This window comes from Chelonia mydas, chromosome 28 (genome assembly GCF_015237465.2).
Source record: "Chelonia mydas isolate rCheMyd1 chromosome 28, rCheMyd1.pri.v2, whole genome shotgun sequence".
Lineage (NCBI taxonomy): Eukaryota > Metazoa > Chordata > Testudines > Cheloniidae > Chelonia > Chelonia mydas.
In genome coordinates, this window is record NC_051268.2 from 3887701 (window position 1) to 3914865 (window position 27165).

General features: G+C 48.2%; 2 protein-coding genes, 1 long non-coding RNA gene and 1 other non-coding gene across 7 annotated transcripts in view; 2 read left to right on the plus strand and 2 right to left on the minus strand.

The window, feature by feature from the left end:
• Nucleotides 1-27165, plus strand: part of LOC102943236 (zinc finger protein 883) — a 2438435-nt gene that overhangs the window by 458249 nt on the left and 1953021 nt on the right. The gene's annotated exons all lie outside the window — the stretch shown is intronic.
• Nucleotides 1-27165, minus strand: part of LOC114020163 (zinc finger protein 501) — a 1907800-nt gene that overhangs the window by 424250 nt on the left and 1456385 nt on the right. The gene's annotated exons all lie outside the window — the stretch shown is intronic.
• TRNAV-AAC lies at nt 7845-7917 on the minus strand. The gene has a single exon. It is a non-coding gene; the product is annotated as a tRNA-Val (tRNA).
• On the plus strand, nt 22237-23687 carry LOC122463965. Its single transcript, XR_006287768.1, has 3 exons — nt 22237-23200; nt 23250-23254; nt 23310-23687. It is a non-coding gene; the product is annotated as an uncharacterized LOC122463965 (long non-coding RNA).

The following is a 27165-nucleotide window of genomic DNA, read 5'->3' on the forward strand; positions in this document are numbered from 1 at the left end:
ACTGAGCGGGGTTACTTTAGCCGGTGACCTGGGGAAGTTTGAAGCCACCAACATTCCCATGGATGCCCCAGCATCTCTCCCATTCCTTGGTAGGAGTTACACCAGGCCCTTCCAGTTTCACGCCCTCCCTTAGGTCGGGGGTGGTCGATAGCACTCGCAGGCCGCATGTGGGAAGGTTTATGCTGCCCGTGCCCTTTGGCCATCCCAAAAGCCCAGGGGGTCAAACTGGGATTGGGTCTTCTCCCCAACAAACTGGCCAAACACAGCCACTTGCTTATCAGACTGTTTAACTTTCTTAACAGCTTTCACTCCACCTGAGACCTCAAAGCTCTCCACTCTGGATCTTTCAACAGGAAAGTCAGTGGATCCATTCACAACAGAAAATTTCTGGCAGTTAGGAACTGAAACTTTCTTGATTAGATCACTTTCACACCCTTCAGCTGCAGTAAACTGCTTGCAAAGACTCCATGAGGATTCCTTTCCCTAGGGCTTTTCTGTGCAACAATTCACCCCTCACCGAAATTCTGCTCTTACCCTCTTCACCTAGGGCTTGCTCTAGAGGAACACTTTCCTGAGCAACAACAGACTCTTTCTGGGTCTCGCTTACATCCAGAATTACCTCTGGCCCATCAGGCGGATTCCTACACCATCCCCTTTCAGGCAAACTTACAGACTTCCTAGATAAAAGGTTAGAAGCATTCTCCTTCCCTTTGCCACACACAAGTTCAGGAATCTTTTCCTTCTTGCCGCAGGTTTCCACACCCTCAGTAGTTAACACGATCAAATCACCTTTCTGCTCTCCTTGTGCCCTGGCTAGGATCTCACCCTGATTAGACAGAGTTGCTACAGCCTTTCCAACAACACACTAGCAACAGGCAAAATATAAGCACCAGAATTGTTGGGGCTCTAGGATTTTACATAGACATTAACTGGATGTGACCTAGTTACAGGGCCATTCTCCTGAGCAGACACAAAGTTAGGACCCTTCCCTTCCTGGACTTTAGCTGAATCCAGAACCAACTCTGAGACAACTGCATGACCCTCAACCATCACAGGCTGAAAGGCCCCTTCTGTCTGCTCCACAGACAAAGAAGAGCCGGACACACTTTCTCCTTTCCCAGACACCCAGCTTGGGATCTCTTTCCCCTTGTCCCAGCACACAGGGCTGGTCACAGACAACTGCTTGGAGTCCGGGGTAGCTCCCTCCATAGGCAAGTCAATACCCCTGACAGACACAGGCACGTTTCCTTCACTGTCCCAATTCTCCACCCAGCTAACAGGTAAGGTCCAGGGACACTCATCTGCCACTCTCCTCGCCTTCCCACCCTGCTGACTAGACAAAGCCATCAGCTCACAAGGCTGCCTAGGCTCATCCAGACTTTCCTTACCAAGCACCTTGCCACTCCCAACAGATCCCCGGCCCTGCCTGGGTCTCCCCCCACTCAGCTGGGGTCTCAGCTCCCCCTGTGCTCGGCGCTGCCCTTGCTGTCCCAGTGGGGGCAGGCAGCGAGCTCGCTGCTTTCCTTGCTGCATCAGAGCCAGCGTGAGCCCCCTGAGCCCCCCTCTCCGGTTTGCAATGGGGCAATAGGGCAAGGAGCGTCTCTCTGTCCCACCCAGCCCCAGGGGTCTGGTTACAGGCAGGCAGGTAGCCTGAGCCTAGAAGCTCCTCCCTGCTGCGAGCCAGGTCATCTGCATTTTCACGGACCATTTCCCTCTCCTCCGATTGGTTCCCTGGATTCAAATTCAAACCCTTGGCAGTTACCGGAGCAGGGCCTGGATCCTGTCCCAAAGAGACACAGTCACCTCACAACAGGGTTTCACAGCCGATATCCCGGAGAACCTCAACGGCCAGCCAGCCCCACCCCTCCTGGGTCTGCACAGGGATCTGGGCCATAGGCAGGGCGAGGAGCTTCCTCCCTGGGACCCTCACCCAGCTCACACAGCCCCTCAGCATCTGAGGCTGCACCACCCGGGGCCTGACAACAGTTCTTTCTGTCCCAGCATCTCGCCACCCCAGGAATGTCTCCCCATTGACCATCACCTTCCGCTCCCACTGGAGGTCTGAGGGCCCCGACCCCAGGAAACTCCACACAGACATATAGGTTGGGGTCAGGAGTGGGAGCCTGTCCACCTCCCAACCCATCTGGCTGACGGAGTCTATGGCCTTGGGACCCAGCAAGGGAGCTAGACACCGGGGCTTTTCCACAGGGTCCCCCTGGTTCAAATCGCCAGCCTGCTCAAAGGCAGCGAGGTGGGCATCCACATCCCCCCTCCTTAACCAGGTGAGGCAATTTAGTCTCGAGGTTCCCTGCGGAACTGGCCCCCGGGGTCTATCCCCACTCACCCCTGGGAGGTCCCCTAGGCCTCTCCGTTCCCCCACCGCCAGTTCATGCTGCTGCTGCGTCTCCTGCAGCTCTTTCTCGGGCTCTCACTGTCTCTCACAGTCCTCTTGCTCTCTCGGACTCAGTTCCAATCCCATCCGTCTCCGATCCCCCGATGGGGAACCCGATCGTGAAGACCCCCGTCTAGGCGGGGAGAGGAGTCTCGGCGATGCCTGGCTGCTACTCCAGCTGCTCCCAGATCCTGCTATAGCCCTATTTGGAGTCAGGAATCTGCTCCTTAGAGCGGTTATCCTTCTCCAGCTGCACGATTAACTGTGCCTTGGTGAACTTTCCAGTGCTCAACCCTCTCTTTGTGCACCAGGTTACAATGTCCTTCTTAAGGAGATGGTGATAGGCCGTCACTCCGCTCTTCCCAAGTTCTTGTGGCCTGTGCGCTCTCAGCCTGCTCACAGGCCTGTGTGCTCTCAGCTCCCCATGGTTTCCACGGAGAACCCCTAGTGTGCCAGCCCTTCTCGGGGTCGCCACCTCTTTGCCCAGGTCGAGCTGCAGACTCCTCCGGTCCCACTGCTCGCTGCAATCCCCAGGGGAACCCTGTTACTGCAAAAGTCCTTCTCTCTGCCAGGGCCAAGCCGCAGGCTCCTCCACCCCTGAGACTGCTCACCACAGTCCCCAGGGGGACCCCATTACTGCAGAGTAGTTCTCGCTGGTCACACACTCCCAGGGGTCAACCGCCCCCCGAAACGGCTCCTCTCGGAGCCTTCAGCATGCCTGGTCCTCATCAATCCCCCTTTGTTTTACTGCTCCCCAGTCACTTACTGCAGGAAGTGCCATCCATGGGGTGCAGTACATCCCACCCCTGCCACCAGTTGTCCCGGAGTCCCTGGGCGATGCTCTGGAACTGCTCCCCATGAAGCCAGTCAGGACTCTGGGGCAGTCTCCTTTCTGTGAGCAGCCTGTCTTCAGGACACAAAGCTCACACAGCTTCCACCTTGCAGGGGGGAAGGGCCAGGCCATCAGTTGCCAGGAAACAGGATGTCGGCCATTGTTTGTGTTCAGACCCCTGCACACACCTGCCCTCTAGGGCTCTGCAATGATCATACACCCTTACCCCACCACCTAGAGACTTAAGAATTGCATAGGGGAAACTGAGGCACCCCCACAATATTCAGAGCAAACATTAAGAACAGTCCCACTTTGTCACAACAGGGTCTCCTCTCTCTGGGCTGTGCCTCTGACTTTGGGGCTGCAGCTCTGCTCCCAGGATAGGGTCTGCTCTCTCTGGGCTGCTTTTCTGGTCCCTCTGGATCTGGCCCAGCTCTGCTCCCCAGCTAAGCTCGGGCCCTTGCTTTCTCCTTAGCTCGGCCCCACTCTGTCTGACCCCAGCAATTCCAGCTCACATGGAGGATGGGACCTCCCTGGCCTCCTGACTCCCTGATTAGCCTGCCCGCCCTGTCACTTAGGCTGAACTGGAGCATTGGCCTCTCCCCATTGTTCCTGGGGACTGTCAGTCTCAGGGTCCTGATTCCCCATCGACCCTTCCCCCTTTGAGTACTGGGAGCTAGCAACTAAAACACGCCCACTCAATGTTAGTAAGGGGGCAACAGTCCCCTTACAGTAGGGTTGAATCATAGAATCATAGAATATCAGGGTTGGAAGGGACATCAGGAGGTCATCTAGTCCAACCCCCTGCTCAAAGCAGGACCAATCCCCAACTCCATCATCCCAGCCAGGGCTTTGTCAAGCCTGACCTTAGAAATATCTAAGGAAGGAGATTCTACCACCTCCCTAGGTAACGCATTCCAGGGTTTCACCACCCTCCTAGTGAAAAAGTTTTTCCTAATATCCAACCTAGACCTCCCCCACTGCAACTTGAGACCATTACTCCTTGTTCTATCATCTGCTACCACTGAGAACAGTCTAGATCCATCCTCTCTGGAACCCCCTTTCAGGTAGTTGAAAGCAACTATCAAATCCCCCCTCATTCTTCTCTTCTGCAGACTAAACAACCCCAGTTCCCTCAGCCTGTCCTCGTAACTCATGTGTTCCAGTCCCCTAATCATTGGGGTTGGATTGGGCTCAAGGGGAAAAGATTTTGTGTGACAGTGTGTGGGGATAGGGAGGGTGTGATTCTCTAGGATATAAATGGTGGAACACACAGGGGTAGTGACAGTGAAGCCCCATGTCTGAGTGTTATGACCCTGTGTGGTGCTGCCATTCACCTTCCCCTCCTATGGTCTCATCTTTCATTGAATCCAGCATTTTTCAACCGATCATCATCACAGAGGTGTCCCACATGCCTCAAATACAGTGTCCCTCTCTGAGATGCCGAGGACTGGAACGGATTTCAGCTGATGGACAGGTTTGCTAGGTTTTTATACATTTGCCTAGTAAATGGCTGAGTTTTTAAATTTATTACAAGCATCATTCCTGATCATACTGGAGAGGGGTAATTAAATTGATGTGCATTCAAAAAAGTTTATAAACAGAAGCACTGGGATTTGAAGGAGGAACCCATTGCCAGGCAGGCAAATGTTCAATCACTGAGCTATACACTCAACAAAGAGCGCCTCGGATAGCCCGGACAAGGGATGGGTTTGAACCTGGAGATTTAGTCCACTTTATATATATACAAACACCACGGCTTACAAAATCACCACACCTGCCCTCTGTTACCAGACGACAGCAACAACTTTCCTTGGAGCACACACTGCTCCCCAGCTCCACGCCCTTCAATCTCTCCAGCATTGCCCCAATCCCTTAGCGGTACAGGGCACAGGTAACTAGAACCCCTTCATCCCGACAGAATTAATTGCCAAATAATTCCATTTAGATCAAAAACGCAGAGCTCCTTTGTCAGAGCAGATGTACATAGTGGTCTAGTCTGGCTGTAAAATCTATATATCAACACAAAATATTATGTTAGATGAATCCTCAGAAACGGCTCTTCCCCATCCAGATCCCAGCAAAGGGTAATCCAAGGAAAGGGGCCGTTTAGGAAGGAAAGAAGAAAGATGTCCTTCTCTCCCTGGAGGAACTGAGCTCTGTGCTTTGGACAGAAAGGCGGGGAAGGAAATGGCCACACGATGGCAGCAGAAATGAAATGAAACACAAGAAATGAAACACAAAAGGCTTCTTCTGTACACATGGATTCTGAACAGTGAGGGAACCTGACACCCACATTGTGAAAAGTGACAAAGCCGTTTCGTTCTGTGGCCGGGAACACCAGCAGAGAAGAGTTCCAAAAATTGTTGCCCGTTTACTTTCGATTTTTTTTACATTATAGAGAAAATTGTAACAAAATTAGTCTGAACCTGAGCTGCCTGTTATTAAAAGCTGGTTCCCCAATTCATTTCCAACTGCTCTGCTAGAACCCCCCCCCCCCCCCCCGCCGCCAGGTGCCTGCTCACCCCAGGAAGAGAAAAAAGAGAAACCCCCATTCGGCACTGCCCTTAGCTCCAGGCTGCTGTCCTGGGGTGGGGACGGGGACTGATTGTTTGCTGCTGAGCAGGGAGCCTCTGGTGTTATGGTCCTAGCATCCGCCCAGCCCAGACTGTCCTCTGCATCAGCGGCTGCTCCCCGCATGCTCTCAAGTCAGACATGCAGGGCTCCCAGGGGAACAGAGGCTGGGACAGGGCAGCAGCCTGGGTTGGGCTGGGAAGATGCTGGGAGTTCTCGTTCCCTGAGTGGAGAGGAGGGGGTTGACTCTGATGAATTTTTAGTGCATCCCATTAACTACTTGCCCATGACAACCTGGCAGCCCCCTGCTTTGTCATTGCACTGTGGCTGTGTTCTCTCTGGAAAGGGTCTCCAGGAATTGGTATTTGCAGCTGCATTAAAGAGTCATAAAAGAGAAGGAAGAGTTAATGTCTTGGAAAAGTCTGTGTGTGTATGTGTGTGTAAGGTGGGTGGGAGGGTTTCCAGAAATCAGTTTGCTCCAGTCTCTTTTCTCTGGGAATTCCTTTAGAAAAAGCTGAAGCAGGGAGCAAACCCTCTGCCCTCTCTGAGGCTGAAACTCAGGAGCTTCAGATTATGAGATTGACATGCTGCCAACTACACTAAGAAGGCTGTGAAAGGCTTTGAGCTAAATGCATGTAGGAACCTCCTACACAGTGACTGGGGCAGGGAAGGAGCCAGGATTGTGCTGGAAGAAGCAGGGAGATCTGGTGCCCAGACACGTTGCATGGCAACAAACAAACCGACTCCCCCTGCCTCTGAACAATCCACCTGGAACTCAGAGCAGCACTGGGGGGGCTTTCTTCTTGCCACTTCTGCTGGCATAGGCAGGCATCCTGAAGGCCTTTCTAGAAGAGAAGGGAGAACTGAGTTGGGAAAACTAGTTTGAAAACAGGAAGCTCAGGTTTAGACTCATTTATAATATTAAATAATCCTTCAATTCTAGTATCACAGTCAATACAATTGCTTCAGCCTCACAGTTTCCCAGAGGGAAAACTCAAGTTCTCTCCAAAGGAAGTGGAGAGAAAACACTTTTTCAGAGTCCAGGAGAGAGAAGGCAGGTGGAGAGGCCTCAGATTGCTATAATCCAGTGCGGATAAATCAGGCTTATTCACCCTGTATACTGGCACAGCAGTGAAGGCCAGAAAGGCGCAGCGGTTCTCACTGGAACACGTCCACCCACTGCTCACAGGCAATTCCCAGGCCCACCACAGCACACTATCTTGATGAGAAAAGATCCCACTCGGCCTAACCATTGCTTCTTTTCCTTCCACCAGGAACCCCGCTTCTTCTCCTGGGCTACAAGTAGCCATCCCTGGGATGCCAAGAGGATACCTCCCAGCAGCCAACCGCACTACCATGGGTTCGGCCCTCACAAGGGCAGGCCAGGGCTTCCTGGATCCCAGTTGCTCACAGCTAGCCCAACCCCCGCCTCCAAAGCCATCAATCACGTCCCCGTGTCGGCCACAAAGGAGGAGTGGTTCTCGCTGCTCCATGTGTGGCAGGGAGCCTCTCAAGCCCATCACCGCACCCCCATCTTCGCCAGAAAAGAACACCGGTGAACACAAACTCGGACTCAGCTTTGCTTGTCTTCCTTTCACCCAGAACCATCCTTCTTCTCCTGGACTGCAAGTAGCCATCCCTGGGAAACCAGGAGGCAGGCACAGGATTCTACCTCCCAGCAGCCAACCGCACCGCCCCTGGCTTTGGCAGAACAAACGGTGAAGCTCTGCTAACCCCACTGAGGCACTTAGCTTCAGTCCTACCTTCCTCAGCATGACTTTCCTCTTTTGCCCTATTCCTGCCTCACTCCCTCCTTTGGCAAGTCCCGCAAAGGAGGGCAGCCGGAAGAGCCGGCCTCCATAGGCCAACGTCCAAGGGCAGAGGAGGCCAAGCCACAAGGCTCCAAAAGGTGACTGGCCTAGACCCTCTAGATTTCTCAGCTCATTTCACCACCCTCTGTCCTGTGGGGGTTGGGGTTACCCCAGGGACAGGCCAGTGGTAGAAGGAAAAGCGCCTTGCTGGACAGCTAGAAAAAGTAAGCCATCATGTTTCTGCCTGGTTTCGAACCAGGGGCCTTTTGCGTGTTAGGCAAACGTGATAACCACTACACTACAGAAACTCTGTCACAGAGCTCTGCCCTCCCTTCAAATTCCATCCACTTGGCTGGCGCTCACCCTGGCACACACTGAGGGGTAAACCTGGAGAAAGTGGTGGCAGCCCTTCGGTAGGTCAGCTGGTAGAGCAAAGGACTGGAGTCAGCGCTCAGGAAGTCATCTTTATGTCTCCCTTGTGACTCCAGCTTGAAGGAGAGCTTCTTTTTCTTCCCCTTGCTGAGAAAGAGCAAGAGAAGAAAGAAAGCTCAGGTGGGCCAACTTGGTGCACAAGCCCACGCTGCTTTTTCCTGCTGCAGAGCCCGAAATGAGGGACTCAGGGTGGGTAAAGGCACCACTGCACTTCCAGAAAACAGCCCACCCCTGCACGCAAAGGGACAAAACAACATGCCGAAGCCTGGGATTCAAGCAGGGACCTTTAAATCTTCAGTCTAATGCGCTCCTGGCTGAGCTACTTTGACAGTTACTAGGTTTCTGTTTGGCCTGCTGTTTTTCTGTCTGGGATGTTTTTGTCAGCCATGGCACACAAAAAGGACCTCACTGTGAGTGGCCCACGAAGGCAAGATGAATTTTTGCCTGCCTTGCTCAGCTTGACTTGCTTCCTCCCCCCATTCCTGCCTTAGTTCCTGGGTTACCTGGTGGCTGCAGGCAACTGGGGCCTAGCGGCACGGGGAGGAAGTTGGGCAGCTGAACCCTGGTGGCAAGAGGCCTGCTGCCACTTGGCACCCCACCCTGTATTCCCGGCTTTTCCGACTGGCCGCCAGGGACTTGGTGTCCAGCAGCACTGGGGAAGGAGGTGGACAGAGCCACCCTCGCCTTGAAGCTCAGGCTCATTAAAACATATGTTCAGTCTATGATGGCCAAGGAGAGACTGACATCACTTGCTATTTTATCACTTGAAAATGCCATTGGCCAGTCTTTGCATCTCTCTAATGCTGCGCTTCAGTTCATGAGGACAAAGTCGAGAAAGTGACCTTTGAACTAAAGGACTCGGGTTAACAGTCTAACGCTGTTTCTCACTGTAACACTAGTTAAGACTAGTCCACCCTGTGTTGGTGGCCTTTCAATTTCTAGATGTTAGTACATTTCAGTTACTGTTAAAATTAAAAAAAAAATTCTATATGCTTAAAGGAAATAAACTTTTGTATTTGATTATTTCTGGCATGAATAAAAACAGATGTACAGATCCTAGCCTGCAAATGTATCATCTTATATGACAGAGAAAATCATGCATATCAATTCTGCATCAAAATCATGAAATGAGTTGCAAATGCAATAAAAATAAAATATTCAGAAGTTTAACATGTGAGCAGGGGCACCACAGACGCTTCTTGCCTGGGGTGCCTTTTGATCTAGGGGAAGCCTGTCAGGGAGCACAGGAGTTAGTTTCACATACCTATTTTCAGGCTGTAATCTGTGGGCACCCTGCCCTGTGAGAGGGATCCCGGTAGCCCAGACTCAGAGCTGGAACAGGCCCCTGTTTTAGGGGGAGGCTGCATGGTTTAGAGCAGGGGTGGCCAACCTGAGCCTGAGAAGGAGCCAGAATTTACCAGTGTACATTGCCAAAGAGCCACAGTAATATATCAGCAACCCTGCATCAACTCCACCCCCCCAGGTCTCACCGCCTCCCACCCACCGACTGCCCCGCCGATCAGTGTCTCCTCCTCCCTCCCCGCACCGCCCGCTCAGCTGTTTCGTGGCATGCAGGAGGCTCTGGGCGGAGGGGAGAGGAGCGAGGGCACGGCAGGCTCAGGGGAGTGGGCTGGAAGGGTTGGAGTGGGGGCAGGGCCTGTGGCAGAGCCAGAGGTTGAGCAGGGAGGACCCCCGGCACATTGGAAAGTTGGCATCTGTAGCTCCAGCCCCGGAGTCAGCACCTACAGAAGGAGCCGCATATTAACTTCTGAAGAGCCGCACGTGGCTCTGGAGCCACAGGTTGGCCTCCCCTGGCTTACAGCAATCTGATGCCGCAAACAATCTGTCTCTCCCAAAGTGTTGGATCTGCATCCCCAGAAGGCTCCTGCACTGCATCCCCCTTTTCACAGTCTAGAGAAAGGAGCAGCATCAAGGGTTAGTGATGAGCGACAAGGTACAACATGGGTGGCAGAGGCTTCAGGATCCCAGAGTGTTTGCCTGTCTGGGGCATTTTGAGTGAGATCTCAGGGACACATTGTAAGGCAGAATCCCAGGAATATATATGAAAGGAGCATAGGGCCAGAAGGACGTAAGAACGGCCACACTGGGTCAGACCAAAGGTCCCTATAGCCCAGTATCCTGTCTTCCCATAGTGGCCAATGTCAAGTGCTTCAGAAAGAACGAACAGAACACGTAATCATCAAGTGATCTATCCCTTGTCGCCCATTCACAGCTCCTGGCAAACAGAGGGTAGGAACACCATCCCTATCCATCTTGGCTAACACCCATTGATAGGCCTATCCTCCAAGAATATATCTAGTTCATTGTGATGCTCAGATTCCACTGCATCCTCAACCCCCACTGGAGGCCACTGTAGAGTCCTTAGATCCCTGTTCATACTTCAGCCCCTAGCATCCCTGCCCAGCAACTCACCATCTACCCCAGGTGAATCACCTGGTGGGCTGCATCCACAGGCATTTATACCAGCTACAGCTGCTAGCAGCTAATCCCCACCTAAGGCTCGGGGAAAGGAGCTGGGGATCGCTTGTTATTTCTTCCATACATTGAGTCTCACAGTGTTTGAACACATTTCTCTCTAAAACTGATTTAAATTTAGAGACCCTCCCGCCATTTCTGCTTTGTGAGTGCCTCATTCCTGTACATAAAACATAAGAATAGCCGTACTGGGTCAGACCAATGGTCCAGCTAGCCCAGTGTCCGGTCTTCCAAGAGTGGTCAATGCCAGATGCTTCAGAGGGAATGAACAGAACAGGTAGTCATCAATTGATCCATCGCCCATTCCCAGCATCTGTACAGATGTGAACACAAAGCAACGTTTGGGGATCACTTGCAGCTACCTAGCCCTGGTCTACACTAGGAGTTGAGGTCGAATTTAGCAGCATTAAATCGATTTAACCCTGCACCCGTCCACACGACGAAGACCTTTTTTTTTTCCTACTTAAAGGGCTCTTAAAATAGATTTCTTTACTCCACCCCAACAAGGAGATTAGCGCTGAAATCAGCCTTGCTGGGTTGAATTTGGGATAGTGTGGATGCAATTAGACGGTATTGGCCTCCGGAAGCTATCCCAGAGTGCTCCATTGTGACCACTCTGGACAGCACTCTCAACTCAGATGCACTGGCCAGGTAGACAGGAAAAGGCCCGCGAACTTTTGAATTTCATTTCCTGTTTGGCCAGCGTGGCGAGCTGCCAGTGAGCGCAGAGCTCATCAGCAGAGGTGACTATGATGGAGTCCCAGAACTGCAAAAGAGCTCCAGCATGGACCGAACGGGAGGTACGGGATCTGATCGCTGTAGGGGGAGAGGAATCCGTGCTATCAGAACTACGTTCCAGTTTTCGAAATGCCAAAACATTTGTCAAAATCTCCCAGGGCATGAAGGACAGAGGCCATAACAGGGACCCGAAGCAGTGCTTCATGAAACTGAAGGAGCTGAGGCAAGCCTACCAGAAAACCAGAGAGGCGAACGGCCGCTCCGGGTCAGAGCCCCAAACATGCCAGATCTATGATGAGCTGCATGCCATTTTAAGGGTTCAGCCACCACTACCCCAACGTCCCTTGTGATCCACCAGTGCTTGCAGCACTATTGAAAAGTACCCCTTGCGGTTTATGTACTTGCCGGCTTGGTGCTCCGGTGCCAAGATAGCGATATGGGTTCTGTCTATGGCCCCACCACAGTTAGGGGATCCCATTGCAGTAAGGCCATCCACTATGACCTGCACAGTTCCCAGGGTCACTACCCTTGATAGCAGCAGATCTTTGATTGCTTTGGCTACTTGCATCACAGCAGCCCCCACAGTAGATTTGCCCACTCCAATTGATTTCCGACTGACCGGTAGCTTCTGGCATTGCAATCTTCCACAGGGCCTCTCCTCCTTCGACGGGGTCACGATCTTATGTGTCCAGTTGCTGGCAGTTGCAACAAGCTGCCCCTGCAGGTTTTGCTTGCTTTTGTCCATATCATAAGTCCATTGAATGTTCACAGAGAAATGGGATATTGTCCAAACCAGCTTGACCACTTGGTATGGAATCAGGCAGTAGGCCCTGGTTTGATTATTCACAGCAATAAGATTCACAGATCCATTTGTGCACCGAAGTCCAGATAGCAGCATGTAGATGTGTGTAGTTTGGTTATGGGCTGGTGTAATTGTGCCCCCAGTAATATGTACATTCCCAGCAAAACACCTTATACACAGTACACCCAATTGTCCACCCCTTGCGTAGGCCATTGATCCTGCTCCTCCATAGTCATAGGAGAGGGGCACATCCAACCATCTTCTGTTGATTTACACTATTTTACACACCCCTCCATTGATTTCCAGTGAGCTCCTCCCCTTCTCATTATTTCCATAGGGCTTGTGGGGACCACCTTAGTTGCCATTCCATTTCCAGGTATCACGGTAGCTATTACACAGGTGCTGGCCTCCTAGCTGAGGATTTTGCATTCCCATACACATCTTCCCCCCCAAGGTCAGCCTTTTGAAGCCATCCCCCACCCACATCATGAGATTTTCTGTTCATTAAAAACACAACAATGCTAGCAACAAGACAAACACAAAACACAGATCCATGGTATTGTGGGTTATTTTTCCCGCTGGCGCCAGCTTGCTTGTAGAGTGTCTGAAAAACAAAAGAAACAATTTGCACCCCCCTGGTGGGGACAGATTATTGCTTAATAATAATAATATCACTTTCTTTTACAAATTTCCTTGCTAATTTCAGGAAAAAACAGAAGAATTACCTCCAGGCTGTCCTTATTTTGTTCTATAGTCAGGTTAGTGAATTACCCCACTCACTGGTCATTTATGAAATTCATGAGGTGGTGTACCTCAGTCTCCCCTCCTGTACAACAGACCAAGTTTGCAATAGTTTCTCTGCTGTACCAAGCTTTAAGTTTATTCTCAGGTAATAGCTGAGACACAGCTTCAGATTTTAGCACTGTACACATCCTGGGAAAATGCACATTCCTTCCATATAGTTTAACCTCCATAACATTATATTAGCCATATTAATTTTACACAAGGTGTAACTGCCTCCCCCATGCCCACAGAGTTTTCATGCACACCCACCAAAGCAACAATGTGATCCCCCAGAGCCACCCCAAGGCTCAGTGTTCCCATCATTCCTCCCCTTTTCCTTTTCTTCTACCTGTGCGTGCACACAAAATTCTCTTTTGCCTAACATCCCTTGCACTGTGATTACTCTTTTTTACACAACTGTACCCCGATTACACTTTCATCTTGTACAACTAGACACAACCAGGGGCAGCCAAGTTAAGTTCCAATAGAAACCCCTTACATCCTTTAGTGATTTTCATTACATATCCCAATAGTCAAATAATTTTGATCAGATTCTCTCTCCGCCTGCTGCCTGCAGCAGTCCCTTATAGACCATTTCTGTGGGAAAAGGGCCCATTTTCCCTCAGAATAGCTGTAAAGGCTTCTGGGGACAGAAGCCTAGTGGGGGTAGTAGCCACTCTACCTGACCCCCTTGGATAATTTAATGACCAAGCTTCCATCCAATGTGACTGCACAGAGTTGCACATACAGTTACATTGATATAACTGGGTTTGATCATGAAACAAAAACTTCCGTCTTGTAACACCACAACTGTTACTCTTTTAACGTCTTCACAACAGTTACCTTTTACTATTTCCACAACTCCCAAATGTTTACTTTCCTCCAAACCCTGTATCATCAATTTTTGCAAAAGCTATTTGTAACTTTTCACTCACTTCTTTCAATCACTTACTCCTACATTTAGTTATTTAAGGTAGTGCAATTTGTCTGTAACAACTTAGCCACCAAGTACAATTATTGCCACACAGCTGCCTTAACCTGTGCTGTCTCTACCTTGAGACTGTTCAAAGAGGCGATAAAACATTTGTCTCCATGGGTGCCCATGGATCTTTTACTCCAAAAATTCCAGTGGAATACAGCAGACCTCCCTCATACTTTGTCCAAAATCACCAAAAACATCTCACATAAGTATCCAAAGTACCCTCCATTAAAACTTCAGAAAAACAAAAGTGTGTGGAAAGGCAGGGGGAAAGAGGTGGAAAGAAACCAATTAAGCCTGTCAGGTCAGTTTAAAGTATAGGCTACCAGCAGCAAATTAAGTAAACAGAGAAAAGAAAAGAAGAAAAGGACATAGTTAACTCTGAGCCAAGAGTAGGCTCCTTCCCCTTCTTTCTCTCCCCTCCCCCAGGACCAAGTCCCAGTCCCAGTCTCTAAAGGTGGTCTGTTAACTCTGCTTTGGACTTTAAACCCTGTTGTGCCAAATCATCTTTAACCACCCCTAACTAATTTACAACCCTTCAGCAGCCCTTTCTGAAGCAGCACCAAACTTGAAACATTCCTGGCAGCTTCCCAGAATGCTGCCCTCACTTCAAACCTCTCACAAGGGGACTGAAGTGCCTCCTTTCCCTGGAAGGCATCCAGTCCCCATGGGCAGGGACCTTCTTCCACTACCCATATACCAAAGAAGGGTGGGCTCCTCAGCCACCCCCCATCCCTCTGGGTCCCCTAACACTTCCTCCATTTCCTTTTTAATCTCATCCCAGGGTGACCCCTGCACCTGGTATGGGCCCTGGTTCTTCCTTATCCATTTATCCAAAAAATCCTTTACCCTGGCTTGCCAGAACCCATAACTACGATCATGAGAGTTCGCGAGACCCCCTCCAAGCAGCTGCGCGGACTGTTGGGGAGGGGGACTTACAGGCTGCCACTCACCTATCCAATGCAATGCATCCGAGTGAGTCACCGGCACCAAGATGTTAGGGGGCTTATTCCTTCCCCCACTTCCTTCCCTGGTCCTTCTCGCATGAACAGAGAGCAACAATATCCCAAGTCCAAAGATGCAAACAATTCGATGTTTATTGGGGTGAACTTCCAGCAAGCATGATTCCAGTTTCCTTTCTTAGTGTCCCCCTTCCCAGCTCTGACACCACAGAGGCTTACCCGTGTCCCTGTTCCCATTTCCCCCTTTAGCAAAACATGATTTCAATTTCCCTCCCACCCCCATTCCCTGTTCCCATTTCCACCCCACACACCCACCCACTCACTTCCTGATTGACTCTGCAGACTATATAGTACAACTTGAGTTCTGCTTAGCTATACCTTAACCAATCATTTTCCTGAAATTTAACTAACCAATCCTAACATATTGTAACATGATTATGTAACCAGTTATATCCCCCCACCTTAATTAGTTTATACCCAGCAAAATTAATTATACAGCAGACAGAAACAATCACAGAACCAGACAGAGATTATACAGACAAACAATAGCAAAATGGGAACTATAATGACAAAACAATACAGAAGTGAGGATTTCACATCCCAGCTATTAGAATCATAGAATATCAGGGTTGGAAGGGACCTCAGAAGGTCATCTAGTCCAACCCCCTGCTCAAAGCAGGACCAAGTTAAATCATCCCAGCCAGGGCTTTGTCAAGCCTGACCTTAAAAACCTCTAAGGAAGGAGATTCTACCACCTCCCTAGGTAACGCATTCCAGTGTTTCACCACCCTCTTAGTGAAAAAGTTTTTCCTAATATACAATCTAAACCTCCCCCACTGCAACTTGAGACCATTACTCCTCGTTCTGTCATCTGCTACCACTGAGAACAGTCTAGAGCCATCCTCTTTGGAACCCCCTTTCAGGTAGTTGAAAGCAGCTATCAAATCCCCCCTCATTCTTCTCTTCCACAGACTAAACAATCCCAGCTCCCTCAGCCTCTCCTCATAAGTCATGTGTTCTAGACCCCTAATCATTTTTGTTGCCCTTCGCTGGACTCTCTCCAATTTCTCCACATCCTTCTTGTAGTGTGGGGCCCAAAACTGGACACAGTACTCCAGATGAGGCCTCACCAATGTCGAATAGAGGGGAATGATCACGTCCCTCGATCTGCTCGCTATGCCCCTACTTATACAGTATTGATAAGTGAGTTCTTGCCAGACAGGATGCTATCAAACTAAAAGTTTCCTTTTACATCTTCTAGGCACTTCCCTTTCTCTGGAGGCGGTAGGCACTATCAGGACAGGATTGTATTCCTAACAGCCCAATAGCACCTTCTTTTAATGTGACTAGTTTGAAACGTGAGGATGTGACTGGTTGCTTCCCAGCTTATGGCTGCCTCTGCTGCTTAGCCCTAAGAACAGGGCCTCAGACTGTCACAGTAAGAGAAGGACCTTACACTGGCAGACAGTGATTTTGATTCTTTTATACCTCTATAACTAGCCAAGTGATAAGAATACACCTAAATTCTTAGAGTATAGGCCTTTACAGGCATGCCTGAATATTTATATCCTAACAGAACCTGCCCCATTAGAACTATGATGCCCACATTGCCAGGGCCCATGCTTTGAGAGAAGTCTGCGTCCATGTCCTCATCACTCTCGTCACCGCGCTGACGTTGCCTACTCGCCCGATTTCGCTTTGCCAGGTTCTGGTGCTGCATATACTGCTGGATAATGCGCATGGTGTTTAATGTGCTCCTAATTGCCAAAGTGATCTGAGCGGGCTCCATGCTTGCTGTGTATGGCGTTGGCACGGAAAAAAGGCGTGGAACGATTGTCTGCTGTTGCTCTGAGGGAGGGAGGGGCGACTGACGACATGGCTTACAGGGTTGGCTTACAGGGAATTAAAATCAACAAAGGGGGTGGCTTTACATCAAGGAGAAACAAAAACAACTGTCACACAGAATGGCCCTCTCAAGGATTGAACTCAAAACCCTGGGTTTAGCAGACCCATGCTCAACCCACTGAGCTATCCCTCCCCCTCATATTCCAAGCAGGACTGAATCTCCATAAAACTTTTCAAGGTGCCCCTGGCAGACCTCACTGAAATGATTGTCGGCCACTGATTTCACGGAGGGAGGGCAGGGGGAGCAAATGAATACAAAACAAATCTGGTCTATTTCTTGTTTTGATCCACTCCATCTATCTGTTACATCTTTGGCTGGCAGCAGACAGTGCAGAAGGACTGCTAGCCATCCTCATCTCCTGGCTGCTCGGCAGAAGATGGTGCAATACGCCTGCCGGCAGGACTAAAGAGAATGACCTGGTCGAGTCACTCCTATTTCAGACCCTGCGCCCATCTCTGCCCAGGCGCTCCTGACCGACCTTACCGAGGCGGCCAGGAGAACCTCGGACACGATGACTATGGTTATCAAGCCTATTGTACCGTCTGCTGCCACAAGGCAATGAGCTGCTGCTGTGTAGCAATGCAGTCCCGCGTCTGCCAGCACCCAGGAGACGTAGGGTGACGGTGAGCTGAGCGGGCTCCATGCTTGCCACGGTGTGGTGTCTTCACAGGTAACTCAGGAAAAAAGGCGCGAAACGATTGTCTGCCATTGCTTTCATGGAGGGCGGGAGGGTGGGCCTGATGACATGTACCCAGAACCACCCGCGACAATGTTTTTGCCCCATTAGGCATTGGGATCTCAACCCAGAATTCCAATGGGTGGCGGAGACCGAGGGAACGGTGGGATAGCTACCCACAGTGCAACACTCCAGAAGTCGATGCTAGCCTTGGTACTGTGGAAGCACTCCGCCGAGTTAATGCACTTAATGCACTAGAGCATTTTGTGTGGGGACACACACAATCGACTATCTAAAAACAATTTCTAAAAAACCGACTTCTATAAATCCGACCTAATTTCGTAGTGTAGACATACCCGTAGAATCACAGAATGTTTGGGTCAGGGTGACCTCCTGAGGTCTCTTTAGTCCAACCCCCTGCTCAAATCAGGACCAACCCCAACTAAATCATCCCAGCCAGGGCTTTGTCAAGCTGGGCCTTAAAAACCGCTAAGGAGGGAGATTCCACCACCTCCCAAGGTAACCCATTCCAGTGCTTCACCGCCCTCCTAGTGAAATCCTGTTTCCCAATATCCAACTTAGACCTCCCCCACTGCAACTTGAGACCATTGCTCCTTGTTCTGTCACCTGCCACCACTGAGAATAGCCAAACTCCATCCTCAGATAGTTGAAGGCTGCTAACAAATCCCCCCTCACTCTTCTCTTCCCTCACCCTCTCCTCATAACACACATGCCTCAGTGCCCTAATCATTTTTGTTGCCCTCCGTTGGACTCTCTCTAATTTGTCCACATCATTTCTGCAGCGGGGGGCACAAAACTGGATGCAGTACTTTGGATGTGGCCTCACCAGTGCCGAATAGACGGGAATAATCACTTCCCTCAATCTGCTGGCAACACTCTGACTAATGCAGCCCAATATGCCGCTGGCCTTCTTGCCAAAGGGCGCACTGTTGACTCATATCCAGCTTCTCATCCACTGTAATCCCCAGGTCCTTTTCTGCAGAACTTCCCAATAGCCAGTTGGTCCCCAGCCTGTAGTGGTGCATGGGATTCTTCCATGCTACGTGCAGGACCCTGCACTTGTCCTTGTTGAACCTCCTCAGATTTCTTTTGGCCCAACCCTCCAATCTGTCTAGCTCACTCTGGACCCAATCCCTACCCTCCAGCGCTTGGATTCTTTACGTGTTTTCACAGTCAAAGAGCACATGTTCCATGATTTCCTAGGGCAGAGTTTTCAGGTTATTTTGATTCGGGGAACTATGCTGTAGGGTGCTTTCTCTGTGTGGATTTGACAGGTGGATCAACAGATGCACACTGTGACCCTTCTCAGGGTGCTGAGGACTGAGAGTCTCCTTGTTGCCACTTGCCACTAGTAAGAGGGACTTTTGAATTGGGCAGCTGGATGTTCGTGACCAAACTCACCCAGCCTGTCAGGCACTCAAGCACCCTTCTCTGAGCTACAGCAGCCCGGCCAGTTGACAATAGAGGCACCCTAACCCTCATCTGGAGTACTGTGTCCAGTTTTGGGCCCCACACTACAAGAAGGACGTGGATAAATTGGAGAGAGTCCAGCGAAGGGCAACAAAAATGATTAGGGGTCTGGAACACATGACTTATGAGGAGAGGCTGAGGGAACTGGGATTGTTTAGTCTGCAGAAGAGAAGAATGAGGGGGGATTTGATAGCTGCTTTCAACTACCTGAGAGGTGGTTCCAGAGAGGATGGTTCTAGACTATTCTCAGTGGTAGAAGAGGACAGGACAAGGAGTAATGGTCTCAAGTTGCAGTGGGGGAGGTTTAGGTTGGATATTAGGAAAAACTTTTTCACTAGGAGGGTGGTGAAACACTGGAATGCGTTACCTAGGGAGGTGGTAGAATCTCCTTCCTTGGAAGTTTTTAAGGTCAGGCTTGACAAAGCCTTGGCTGGGATGATTTGATTGGGGATTGGTCCTGCTTTGAGCAGGGGGTTGGACTAGATGACCTCCTGAGGTCCCTTCCAACCCTGATATTCTATGATTCTATGATTCTATGAACACCTGACTTCCTTCAATATGCCCCCTCGGGGGTCCAGCCCCGATCACCAGATACTCAGAAAAATCCCAGATCCTCTGTTCCCAAAGCAATGGTGTACCCAAGGTTACCAATTTTACTGTTGACCTCTGCTCCTGCATCACACACAGCACTTGAGTACAGTTATCGAACAAAGGGAAATTTATTTAACAAGGGAGAGAGATTTAAACCGAAACAAATGCGAATGATGGAAACAAACAGTTACAAACAAAACCATAAAATGCAACAGACACTTTTTAATAGTTACCTTTCCTATCTAAGTAGATTGAAGTGTGAGGTAACAGTCTATTGCAGTAATTGCTAGCCCCTAGAAGCCAGGGCCCTGCCTTTCATGAAGCACCACTGGTCATCAGGGATCTCCTTGGTGAATGGACTCAGAGTTTCTCTCCACCCAGTTACAGACTGATTCAGTCTTTTGTTTATATTCACAGAAAGGACGATCTCCTCATCATCATATTGTCGTTTTCACTTCCACAGGGTTTCGATGTCTAGAGTTTGATAGTTTTCCGCTGCCTTTTCAGGGCTGGTGCAAAGGAAGCACAATGGAGCAATACATTGCATAACTGGCAAGCAAGGTTTGGGTGACAATTCCCTCCCACTGGAATGGACAGTCCCCAACAAGACCTATGATTGGGGTAACTCACTTTCATGACAATACCATAAGGGCATAATTTTCCATGTACTTACATTACTCCTTCAATATGACTTGTACACACCTCTCGCAGTGATTAGGAGTAACAATAATTTACAAGCTTTCAGTAGAGATCTCACTGCTATGCTTCCTGGATAAATATAATAAAATCACTGTATTAGGTGTGGTGAGTTTGTCAGGCCTGAGACAGGCGTTTCCTGCGAATTACTCAGACCCCTTTGCCAATTGGCACCAATGAGCTTTTGTCACACTTGCACTGAGCTATACAGTCACACCTTGATATAACAGAAAGGCCAGTACATAAAATAGAGAAAGGAACAATAAGATACTAAAATGACAATGGTTGGAACTCTCCATTTCTCTCAGTCTTTGGATGGATGGGTACTAAGAGCTGTGGATACAGCTGAGGAACCAGGCAATTGGACAGCTGGCTCCGCCCTCCACACTAGTAGCTTTCTCATGTACAGGGAGATGGGTCAAGATCGGAATTGATGTCATGACTTGCTTCCCCTATGGCAGTTTCACCCAAACTAGGGATGCCGCTTCTTCAGGGAAAGCCCCTGGAGGGCCGGGCCAGTTTACCTGCCGCGTCCGCAGGTTCGGCCGATCGCGGTTCCCGCTGGCCGTGATTCGCCGCTCCAGGCCAATGCGGGCTGCAGGAAGCTGTGCAGGCCGAGGGATGTGGTGGCCACCCTTTCTGCAGCCCCTATTGGCCTGGAGCTGCGAAATGCGGCCAGTGGGAGCCACAATCAGCTGAACCTTTGGACGCGGCCGGTAAACAAACCGGCCCGGCCCGCCAGGGGCTTTCCCCGAACAAGTGGAGTCCCAAGTTTGGGAAACACTGCCATAAGGGATCAATCTGTCTAAAGCTACGTCTACCCTTCAAATACTGGAAGTATTCTTCTGACAAACTAACACTGTCTACACTGGGGCACAGGTCACATCCTAGTCAAATCCTAGTGAGGTAAATAGAAAGGAGCATAAACACTGCCAAATTAAGTGTAAAAATGTAATAAGAAAAGCCAAAAAGAGTTTGAAGAACAGCTAGCCAAAAACTCAAAAGGAAATAAAATGTTTAAGCACATCAGAAGCAGAAAGCCTGCTAAACAACCAGTGGGGCCCCTGGACGATTGAGATACAAAAGGAGGACTTAAAGACGATAAAGTCATGGCGGGGAAACTAAATGAATTGTTTGCTTCAGTCTTCATGGCTGAGGATGTCAGGGAGATTCCCAAACCTGAGCTGGCTTTTGTAGGTGACAAATCTGAAGAATTGTCACAGATTGAAGTGTCACTAGGGGAGGTTTTGGAATTAATTGATAAACTTAACAGTAACAAGTCACGGGGACCAGATGGCATTCACCCAAGAGTTCTGAAAGAACTCAAATATGAAATTGCTGAACTACTAACTAGGGTTTAGTTACAGCATCCTCCAGATCGTAAACCCAGGTAAGGGAGGGTTACATGCCATCCTCCAGATTGTTAATGAAGATATTGAACAAAACCGGCCCCAGGACCAACCCTTGGGGCACTCCTCTTGATACCGGCTGCCAACTAGACATGGAGCCATTGATCACTACCCATTGAGCCTGACAATCTAGCCAGCTTTCTATCCACCGTATAGTCCATTAATCCAGCCCATACTTCTTTAACTTGCTGGCAAGAATACTGTGGGAGACTAGCAAAGCTTTTGATACAAAGTCAAGGAATAACACATCTGCTGCTTTCCCCTCATCTACAGAGCCAGTTATCTCATCACAGAAGGCAATTAAATCAGTCAGGCATGACTTGCCCTTGGTGAATCCATGCTGACTGTTCCTGATCACTTTCTTCTCCTCTAAGTGTTTCAGAATGGATTCCTTGAGGACCTGCTCCATGATTTTTCCAGGGACTGAGGTGAGGTTGACTGGCCTGTAGTTCCCCGGATCCTCCTCCTTCCCTTTTTTAAAGATGGGCACTACATTAGCCTTTTTCCAGTCGTCCTGGACCTCCCCCGATTGCCATGAGTTTTCAAAGATTGGCCAATGGTTTTGCAGTCACATCCGCCAACTCCTTTAGGACTCTCGGATGCAACGCATCCGGCCCCATGGACTTGTGCTCATCCAGCTTTTCTAAATAGTCCCAAACCACTTCTTTCTCCACAGAGGGCTGGTCACCTCCTCCCCATGCTGTACTGCCCAGTGCAGTAGTCGGGAGCTGACCTTGTTCGTGAAGACAGAGGCAAAAAAAGCATTGAGTACATTAGCTTTTTTCACATCCTGTGTCACTAGGTTTCCTCCCTTATTCAATAGGGGGCCCAAACTTCCATTGACTTGCTTCTTGTTGCTAACATATTTCTATTGTCCCATGGATAATGTGAGTGTGTCCTTCCTTTCAGGAACCAGGGAGCATCACATTTATACCATTCCTCCTATTGCAAAGTTATTGTTGGAGTCACCCATGATACAGATTGTATCGTCATTGCCAGTTCTCATGTTGCTCTGGGTTTTGCTGAAGAGCAGCTATACTGGGAACTTTTCAAATTAGATGTAAATAAAGAGGAGATGGAGCAGGAAAGTAAGTATCATTTCAGCCTCTGTGACATTGGAAGGAGATGGGGTGACTCAGAGATTCCCTCCTTCCCCATCACTGCAGAACTGTTACCTTTTCTCTGAGTCATGTAGAGTTTATCTTCATCACATTCTATCCCTCCACTTCTCAAAGTTTCTTGTGATGAAGCATTCTCCGTTGTCTGTGCTTGGAGATGCTTTGACTTCTTTAATCCTGTATCGGAGTTGCTATGACTGGAGATGAAAGTGTCAAAGACCTGGGAGGGGAATTCAAATGGATCCCAAACACAGTGTGATCATTCGGAGTTTAAATCCCAGGTTCCATCTCTTGGTAAAGCCACTTCCGGCAAGGTGGCTGTTTTTTCCCCCATTATGTGGGTGCTAGAATACTAAAAATCTTGTAAATAACATAACTGACTATTGAGACAGTGCTAAGTGAAGTATGTTTGAATGGATCAGAGGATAATGTGATGGGAGAATCTCTTGTCCTGATTCTGAATAATCAGATGTAACCTGCTCTGGAATTTCACTTGACACTTTCATTGTCATGTTTCAGAGTAGCAGCCATGTTAGTCTGTATTCGCAAAAAGAAAAGGAGTACTTGTGGCACCTTAGAGACTAAGAAATTTATTTGAGCATAAGCTTTCGTGAGCTACAGCTCACTTCATCGGATCTCTCTGTGATGTGGCTTTCTATCTTTCCTGAAGGCTGTTTGGTCACCCAGTTGGATATTAGTTCTGTTTGGTAGGATGTAACTCAGATTTATTGGAGAATTTAAGACCAATGATCATTTGCTAAAGTCATGATTTCTCACTTCAGCTTTGCTTTTTCCCCATCCCTCCATGATGACATGGAGACAGTTCAAGTGCAGTTCTGTCAACAGGAGAGAACTCTCCAGTTTACTGGACATGCTAAAAAAGAAACAGCCGTGATTTAAAATCTCCACTCGGAAATGGTGAACAACAGCAGAACCCGAATTAACTGAAGGAAGTGCATATGGTCACAGTCTAGTTCAACTGTTGAAGTCAATATTGTCTCAGATGGCTATGCTGGCAGGAGAAGCTTTCCTGCTGATGTAGCGCTATCTACACAGGGGGCTAGAGCTGTGTAACTACATTGCTCAGCTGTGTCGTTTTTTCACATCTCTGAGCAATAAAGTTATACCGATAAATGTCTTTAGTGTAGACCAGACAGTTTTCTCTTGTGTTTTATGAATTTACTTCACTTCTCTCCTACCACCTCCTACTTTGAAAGGTTAAAAAGTGTGTTAGGGGGCTTATTCCTTCACCCACTACTTCCCTGGTCCTTCTCGCATGAACAGAGAGCAACAATACCTGAAGTCCAAAGGTGCAAACAATTCGATGTTTATTGGGGTGAACTTCCAGCAAACATGATTCCAGTTTCCTTCCTTAGTATCCTCCTTCCCAGCTCTGACACCACAGAGCCTTACACCTGTGTCCCTGTTCCCATTCCTGCCCTTAGCCAAACATGATTTCAATTTCCTTACCCCTATTCCCTGTTCCCATTTTCCCCCCCCACACACACACCCTCACTTCCTGATTGACTGCAGAATATATAGGAAAACTTGAGTTCGACTTAGCTATACCTTAACCAATCATTTTCCTGAAATTTAACTAACCAATCCTAACATATTGTAACATGATTATGTAATCAATTATATCCCACCACCTTAATTAGTTTACACCCAGCAAAATTAATTATACAGCAGACAGAAACAATCACAGAACCAGACAGAGATTATACAAACAATAGCAAAGTGGAAACTATAATGACAAAACAATACAGAAGTGAGGATTTCATAACCCAGCTATTGATAAGTGAGTTCTTGCCAGACAGGATGCTATCAAACTAAGTTTCCTTTTACATTTTCTAGGCACTTCCCTTTCTCTGGAGGTGATAGGCACTATCAGGACAGGATTGTATTCCTAACAGCCCAATAGCACCTTCTTTCAATGTGACTAGTTTGAAATGTGAGGAGGTAACCGGTCGCTTCCCAGCTTATGGCTGCCTCTGCTGCTTGGCCAAAGGCCTTAGCCTAAGAACAGGGCCTCAGACTGTCACAGTAAGAGAAGGCCCTTACACCGGCAGACGGTGATTTTGATGCTTTCTTTTATACCTCTAACTAGCCAAGTGATAAGAATACACCGAAATTCTTAAAGTACAGGCCTTTGCAGACAGGCCTGAATATCTATATCCTAACAAAGTGTGAAAAGAGAAAGTTTTTTTTTTTCCTCATGATGCAAACATTCCCACATAGGAGACCCCTTCCACCAACACAGATGGCAGAAGAACCAGAGATATATGAACTCACAGGAGTGGTTGGGACCTACGTTGGGACACACAACAACTTGAGCCAACATTCAGTTGTTGGCAATGGGGATTAGAAGAAAACCAACATATATGACAAGAATTTGTGGTCTTTGAATATGTTGTTGTTACAAATGAAAATGAAATTATAGGTGAAGTTATTGGTTAAAGAGTAGGAGACTAATTGTTTGTTTGATGATCTGAATTATTTTGGAAAACTGAAAGTTGTCTTGTTTTTAGTTCTGTCAGTCATACAGGAAATGATGGCTAATCTTCAAAAGTTAATTTGATTTAATTTACCCCCTGTGGTGTAAGGAGTTTTGGTAGGAAACTTCACTCCAAAGGTTGGGGTGGAAGAATATGTGTTAGAAAGAGTGTATAAGAGAATATTCGCCCAGTATAGATTTCAATTTTTTGTACTTCAAATAGAACATATTTTGCTTAGCTTCAAAGCCAATTTCTTTAAAAAAAACAACAACCAAAAAACACACTATTCAAGGAGACAAGTTGTATAACTTTTTACCCACTTAGACTGTAAGGGTCACTGACTTCCTCACTTCTCTGATTTGCAAAGGAAAGGCATGACATCTGTCATAAGATGTGTCCAGCTGGTAGGAAAGCTGCAATCGTCAACTATCAATGTCAAGGAAAAGGCTGAAGTCCATTGCCTTTCACATCAAAAAGCCATCTAAAGGCTGGTCTACACTGAAAAGCTATGTTGACATAGCCACATCTCTCAGGGGCATGAAAAATCGACACCACTGAGAGAAGTGGTTAATAAGAACACAAGAATGGCCGTACTCAGTTAGACCAAAGGTCCATCCAGCCCAGCGTGCTGTCTACTGACAGTGGCCAATGCCAGGTACCCCAGAGGGAGTGAATCTAACAGGTAGTAATCAAGTGATCTCTCTCCTGCTGTCCATTACCACCCTCTGACAAACAGAGGCTAGGGACACCATTCCTTACCCATCCTGGCTAATAGCCATTAATGGACTTAACCTCCATGAATTTATCCAGTTGTCTTTTAAACCCTGTTATAGTCCTAGCCTTCACCACCTCCTCAGGCAAGGAGTTCCACACGTTGACTGTGCGCTGTGTGAAGAAAACTTCCTTTTATTTGTTTTAAACCTGCTACCCATTAATTTCACTTGGTGACCCCTAGTTCTTATATTAAGGGAATAAGTAAATAACTTTTCTCCACATCACTCATGATTTTATATACCTCTATCATATCCCCCCTTAGTCTCCTCTTTTCTAATCTGAAAAGTCCTAGCCTCTTTAATCTCTCCTCATATGGGACCCGTTCCAAACCCCTAATCATGTTAGTTGCCCTTCTCTGAACCTTTTCTAATGCCAGTATGTCTTTTTTGAGGTGAGGAGACCACATCTGTACACAGTATTCAAGATGTGGGCGTACCATAGATTTATATAAGGGCAATAAGATATTCTCCTTCTTATTCTCTATCCCCTTGTTAAAGATTCCTAACATCCTGTTTGCTTTTGACTGCGGCTGCACACTGCGTGGACGTCTTCAGAGAACTATTCACAATGACTCCCGAGATCTTTGTCCTGATTAGTTGTACCTAAATTAGCCCCCATCAAATTGTATGTATAGTTGGGGTTATTTTTCCCAATGTGCATTACTTTACATTTATCCACATTAAATTTCATTTGCCATTTTGTTGCCCAATCACTTAGTTTTGTGAGATCTTTTTGAAGTTCTTCACAGTCTGCTTTGGTCTTAACTATCTTGAGCAGTTTAGTATCATCTGCAACCTTTGCTGCCTCACTTTTTACTCCTTTCTCTAGATCATTTATGAATAAGTTGAATAGGATTGGTCCTAGGACTGACCCTTGGGGAACACCACCAGTTACCCCTCTCCATTCTGAAAATTTACCATTTATTCCTACCCTTTGTTCCCTGTCTTTTAACCAGTTCTCAACCCATGAAAGGATCTTCCCTCTTATCCCATGACAACTTAATTTACATAAGAGCCTTTGGTGAGGGACCTTGTCAAAGGCTTTCTGGAAATCTAAGTACACTGTGTCCATTGGATCCCCCTTGTTGACGTTTGACCCCTTCAAAGAAGTCTAAGAGATCAGTAAGACATGATTTCCCTTTACAGAAACCATGCTGACTTTTGCCCAACAATTTATGTTCTTCTGTGTGTCTGACAATTTTATTC